This window comes from Gossypium arboreum, chromosome 11 (assembly GCF_025698485.1).
Source record: "Gossypium arboreum isolate Shixiya-1 chromosome 11, ASM2569848v2, whole genome shotgun sequence".
Lineage (NCBI taxonomy): Eukaryota > Viridiplantae > Streptophyta > Magnoliopsida > Malvales > Malvaceae > Gossypium > Gossypium arboreum.
Window position 1 is genome coordinate 4,696,679 of NC_069080.1, and position 6,743 is coordinate 4,703,421.

Below are 6,743 nucleotides of genomic sequence, written 5' to 3' on the forward strand. Positions count from 1 at the left end.
GATTTTTTTAGCAGTGCCAGGGAGTAGTGCCCATCAATGTTTTGCATTGCTCAACTCAAAAACTTGTCATATTTTGTGTTGAAAAATTTATTAACAAAACCATTAGGCCTTTATATTTACTTATAATATGGCTGTGCGTAAACTCATCTATGATATTCAAATTGTTTATAGCAACATATATTGAAGATTAGTTAGGATAGGATCAACGGAAACGACATACCAAGAAAATTGAACCGAATTGGGTAAACTTGGACTTATTCTAGACTTATTGAAATATTTTGAGAGCTAGTTATCTTACTAGTTTATCGGGAAGAAGATTGTAATTGGATAAAATATATTAGCAAGCCTTGATTTCTTATAAATTAAGGAGACTTGTATAAGTTATGTATTGATCTTATAGCAGTTATTTTTGTTCATTGAAGAACGTTTCTAGTGAGTACATTGAGGAAAAAATCAAGTGTGTTACTTGTAACACCCCTTACCTGTATCCATTGCCGGAATAGGGTACGAGGCATTACCAGAGTTTACTGAACATTTTCAGATACTTCTGAGTCATTTATTATTCAGATTTTGAAAATAATCATAACGTCTCTCTATTGGGCCCTCGAAGCCCCAAACATACTCTAGAAACCAACTAGAATTAAATCGGGATTATAAAAAAAATTTCGCAAAATCTTAAATTTTATTTTCATATAAGTACTTACCATTTCAATGCTCCTTATAATTAAACATGTTACCATTCAATCAATAGCTTGGTACTTGTCTAAGCGTCAAACAACATTATTGTTAGTATACTTGCACATTGATATACTTATTTTCTCGACATGTCACACTTGAGTTTAATAATTGTCTTTACTTACATAATTTCCTTGTATCAACATATCAAAGACAATCATATATGTACATGTCATGAAACATATCATTCTCTTACCATTTTTTTATAAGTATATATATCAATCATTTCATTATATCAATATTTCATGCTCTATTATTTCCATATATTTTATGTATATTTATTCCGTAAAGTTTATATCAAACTTAACATAAATTATATTCCATGTACTTATTCTTATTTCATTTATCTATCTTCATAATTATTTCATACAACTATTTTGTACATATATTTCCATATGACCAATTCTTGTAAGCATTTCACACAACCATTTCATATAACCATTCGTCATCCGGTACATATTACCTGAATATCAATTGTTCAATAGATGCCATAGCGTCTCCCATCCACGGTCTTATTTATCTTTGACATGATGTCATAGTGTCTTTCAACTATGGTCTTACTCATTTTCTGTCATGTTGCCATGGTATCTTTCAACCATGTTCTTATTCATTTTCCCGTCATGTTGCCATGGTATCTTTCAACCATGGTCTTATTCATTTCATGTCACGCTGCCATGGTATCTTTCAACCATGGTCTTATTCATTTTCTATCATGTTGCCATGGTATCTTTCAACCATGGTCTTACACATTTCATATCAGAGAGCGCACTCATGAACCTCATCCTTCTGATGGGATTACCACCAAGCTAAATCCTCGTAATATAAACTCATATAGTATTGTCGGGATTACCGGTCAAAGCTAAATCCAGAACGACAATTACTCTAATGAGCTTGGATCCAATTACTAGTCCAGGCTAAATTCAGACTCTAATTCGGATTACCCGTCCGGGTTAAATCCATTTTCCACATATTCTTCGGGAGGGCTATATCAGGATAGGATCACCCGTCCGGACTAGATCCTTTTTACCACCAATTCCTTTTCAGAGATCCATCGAAATTTTCTTTCATTCAACCGGGATTTCTTCCCATTTTATCAGATATATCAATGTTTTATCAATTTTCATATAATAAACATTCAAATCATATTCATATCAAAAACATACATTTCAAGCATTTAAGAATATAATTCAAGTTACACGAACTTACCTAGTGAAATTGCAGAAATATCAAGATTCAGGGGTATTTTGATAATTTACCATTTTCCCAATTTTCACTCAATCTTAAATTGAAAATTTCATTCAATTTATTAATTTGGATAATAAAACAATTCATTCCCTTCAATTTGGTCATTTTTACAAAATTACCCCTAAAGTTTTACTTTTATTCAATTTAGTCCTTAAGCCTAAAACATGCAAATTAGCCATGCTAGCTAGATATTCATATATATTTTTCTCCTCATCCCCTCCATTCCACATCCTTAATGTATATAACACACTTGTAAGTAACATCATCTATAATTTTTATTATTTACTTTTATGAATATTCAAGCTATCCATCTGTGTCATAATCACTAAATTATTTATATATGGAGCTATAGAACTCCAAATTAAGATCCGAAAATTTTCTATGAAACTAGACTCATATATATTTTTACCATAAAATTTTCAGAATTTTTGGTTTAGCCAATAAGTATAGTTTATTCTTTAAAGTTACCCATGTTCTGCTGTCTGACAGTTCTGACCCTTCTTCACTAAAAACTAATTATCTCCTTGTACAGAATTTGAATGATATTCCCGTTTAGTTCTCTTGAAAATAGACTTATTCAGGATTCTAAATATATAAATTTAAGCCCATAAATATTTCTATCCAGTTTTTTATGATTTTCCAAAGTCAGAACAGGGGAACCCGAATTTATTCTGACTTTGTCTCACAAAATTTATTATATCTCATGATTTACAAATCTGTTACTTACACCGTTTCTTCTATAAGAAACTAAACTCAATAAGTTTTAATTTCATATTTTTTTCATCTTCTAATTCGATTTCTACGATTTATGGTGATTTTTCAAAGTTACTCTACTGCTGCTGTCCAATATTGTTTTAGTGCAAGCTATTTATTACCATTTTTTTCCCTTAAGCTTTAATAAATAACAATTTCGTCCCTACTCAATTAGCCTCTCAATTGAGCTGATTTTTCTCAATTAACACTTTATTATATCACTTTAAACTACTTTAAAACTTTTGGAAATCATAATTTCAGCACTAGACTTTAATTCCAAACATTTTCACAATTAGGTCCTAAAATCAATTTCCATTAATTTTACTTGATAAAATTATCATATATCAAAAATTAAAGCTTCAGTTCTATGTTTATTCATCACATGCTTCCAGCATATAATAACATTAAAATTTAGCCCTTCAACATAAAACTTATGAATTACTTTACAATTCAATCCTTATTTCATTTCTAACTTGAATTTCTATCAATTAAACCCTTATTTCATCATTTTACTCAACATGAACATTATCTATAAATCTATTAACTTTCAAAATATCAACTTAATTTTATCAAAATCTTATTCCAAAACTTCTAAAACATCAAAATTAAATAAAAAGGGCTAAATTAACTTACCTATTAAACTTCCAAGCATCACACCTTGAATTTTCCCCTTTTCTTCTTTCTTTTCTCTTTTCTTTCTTTCCGTCCCCTGCCCTCTGTTTCATTTGCTTTGTTTTCTTCATTTCCATCTCTTTTTTCTTTCTTTTTCATATATATATATATATATATATATATATATATATATATATATATATATATATATATACACATGTATTTAGACTTAAATAATAAGTATTATTTATTTATTTATGTGTATATTATTAGTACATTTGTATTCATTTATACCGTACATTTGTCATTATTTAATATATTTATCATATAAAATCTTATAATATAATTATTTAATTAATAAATATCTTTTATAATATAATAAATATCTATTTAATATCTAATACATGTTTTACAAATGTATATATTTTATCCATACACTTGTATATTTTATTTACTATACATTTGTCTTTGTACTAATTTATTTATCATATAAATATCTTATAATATAATTATAATAAATTAATTTAATATCATTTATTACTAATAAATATATATATTTTATAATTTGAAATCTAAGTAAAAATCTTAGATTTTTACTTTATATGCTGCCTCACTTATGCTAAATGGTATAATTTCTATTTTGGTCCTTTTTATTTTCTTTTAATATATAATTAAACTTTCACACTTTATTCAATTTAATCCTTTTATCAATTATCCTTAATTAAGTTAAATTCACTTAATTAAACTCTAATTAACCACTCAATTAACTTTTTAAAATTTTTTTATAATTATTTATGGATCCATTTTTCAAGAATTGAGACTCGAAAATATACTTTTCCCGATAACTGTAAAATTTGAGTTATTACATTACTTGGTTTTTGTCCCAAGTTTTTAGAGGGAAAACTTAGAGGAGAATTGTCTAATTGTTGCAATGCGTGCATAAATGTTTACTTTTGTAGTCACTTAGAAGTTGTAATCACTTTTGTACTAGTTGCTAAAATAGTGGATCATCTCTTCGGGCAAGACCCATAAATGTAAAGAAATCGAACTGTATAAACATATTGAGTGTTGATTATTTTTCTTGCTTTGTTCATCACCGGGGCCCAAAATAGTTGGCATTGCTCTTAAGATTTGCATCAAAATGAGTATTTTATAGAGAGCCGATTAATAACTAGCCATTTGATTCTTTAGAACAACTTAATGAATTTAATAAGATCTTTATAAGAGGACCCAATGACCCTATATATTGAACCTATCCAATTTTTATGCAGTGGGATGTTTAGTTGTTCATGAACTAGTTGTATCTATTGTTTCTTTTTTGGGGCCAATATCAGCAATGTAGTTCATCCAGTGATGTACCTACATGCTCTATGACTTTTTCTGTTTGCACTGATCTAAGGTATGTTTTCTTTTTTATTTAAGTCGAATGACTTAAATAAAAACATTTAAATAGTTTAGTGACTTAAATGAAAACTTTTAAATAATTCAATAATCAAATTGTAACTTGTTTTAAATAAATGACCAAAACAAAAATATTATTATAATTTAAAATTAATGATATACTTCACCCTAATAATAATAAAGAAGGTTGAATTACTTTTAATGTAAGAGTGCTTTAAATCATATTTATTGTTTTACACTTTATATTTTTAGTTGCAGGTTGGACACATGTAAAACAAATGTATATTGTGTACTTACAATATATATATTTGCTAGTATTATTTGTATATCTAACATATAAGTGAAAGAAATATAAATAATATAAAAATATTTAAATAATAATGTTGTTGAAAAATAATAATTATAAACAAAGTAATATAAAATGTAAAAAAAAATTGTTCACTCGAAACAATTATGAAGTAACAAACAACGTATGAGCATAAATGATTGAGAGTAGGTACTTTTGCAAGAATTGAAATAAGCAGAAAAACAGGAAAGTTAATAAAATTTATTTACGCAATTCAATTTTCAATAAGTTGAAAATATTATAATTTTAAAATATCCTGTGTTAAAACTCAAATCTTAAAAAAATGATTTTATTTAATTTTAAAATAAATTAAATTACTTACATAATTCTCGTAATATATTATTTTTATAAAAATTATTATTTGTTAATTTTTCGATTGGATTTATGTTGAATAAAAGTTTCAATAATAGTCTACGTAACGAAAATGACTTATATCTACCTCTTAGATGTCGCAATAATATGACTAGCAATGATATATATATTAATTTGCCTAAACGTAAACATTCATTTATTTAATTTCGAAAAGATCTTAGATTTTTTTTGAATATTATAAAAGTTAAAATCAAATGTCCAAACTTTTTGTTATTTTATAATCTTAAGTCATTAATTGTGAGTGACGTAGACTTAGCTTTGTTGAAACTTACTTTTAACCAAAAAGTCAAATAATAACAAAAAAATTTCAAATAATAAAATTTAATTGAAAAAGCCAATGATTTTTAATTAAATTGGATTAAATGGAAAATATTATTAAATTGATTGTATCTGGAATATGTATGGTTCAATTGAATTAGATTCTTTCTGAATTTTTAATAATTTTAATTAAATCAGTTAGACCGATCAAACATGGCTTAATCAATTTAATTATCGATCTAATTCTAAAATTAATATAAAAAGCAAAATATTCGTAATTGATATTAATATAAAAATGAATATTAAAGAAAGAAAAATATAAACATGGTTTAGGATTCTACATCATATAAAATAATATTGTTAGAATTAAGTGACCCAAATTCTTATTTAAATAAAATACGATGGAAAATAAAATAAAAGTAAAATCCATATAGAACTAGACTTCTTTTATTTTATTTTAGAATAAGATGTTTAAACCTTATTAAACTCCATCTATTTTATATTGATTAGGATAAGGTGTTTCAATCCTACTAGAATATGGCTTTGTAAGCCTATAAATAGACATAATTTTCTTCTCCTCTGCCCGTGATTTTTTCCCGAAAGGGTTTCCACGTAAAATTTGTGTGTTCTTTATTTATTTTATTTTATTTTATTTTATTTTTCACAATTTGGTATCAGAGCTTCCGGGTTATTCATCTCAATCACGGTAATGGCGTCTTTGAAGTATGAAATTCCGCTGTTGGATCACAACACCAGATTTGCGTTGTGGCAAATTAAGATGCAAACAGTTCTTGCACAGATGGATTTGGAGGATGCCCTGCTAGAGATAGATAAGATGCCTTCGACATTAACAGATGAAGAGAAGAAGCATAAGGATCGAAAGGCATTAATACAATTACATCTGCATTTTTCCAACGAAATTTTGCAGGATGTGATGAAAGAGAAAACTGCCGCTGCATTATGGAAGAGGCTAGAACAAATATGTATGTCGAAAACTCTAACAAGCAAGTTGCATATGAAG